Source organism: Penaeus monodon, chromosome 20 (genome assembly GCF_015228065.2).
Source record: "Penaeus monodon isolate SGIC_2016 chromosome 20, NSTDA_Pmon_1, whole genome shotgun sequence".
Taxonomy (NCBI): domain Eukaryota; kingdom Metazoa; phylum Arthropoda; class Malacostraca; order Decapoda; family Penaeidae; genus Penaeus; species Penaeus monodon.
Genome location: NC_051405.1, coordinates 23,135,554 through 23,135,778, shown reverse-complemented (window position 1 = coordinate 23,135,778; position 225 = coordinate 23,135,554). Strand labels below are relative to the sequence as shown.

Sequence of the window (225 nt, the reverse complement as noted above, 5' to 3'; positions counted from 1 at the left end):
GGTCATGTTCATTTATGTATGTTAGCAGGTAAATCGATTTTTTTTCATTCATTTCTTTCTATATACTCCTGGGTAATTCTCCCTCTCTTCCCGCGCAGAATTTTGTGCGCTGTAGTGTCCGGCAGAATATGCTTATGCGGGGATTCTGTGGAACTAGAATATATAGGGCTTCCTCTTCGCCTGCCTCTTTGCCCTGATTCTCTACCAGTTACCATCCCTTCTGTT

General features: G+C 43.1%; 1 protein-coding gene across 1 annotated transcript in view; it reads left to right on the top strand.

Annotated features, from left to right (window-relative positions):
* The window catches only part of LOC119585710 (Y+L amino acid transporter 2-like), a 35,590-nt gene that overhangs the window by 23,070 nt on the left and 12,295 nt on the right, over positions 1-225 (top strand). The gene's annotated exons all lie outside the window — the stretch shown is intronic.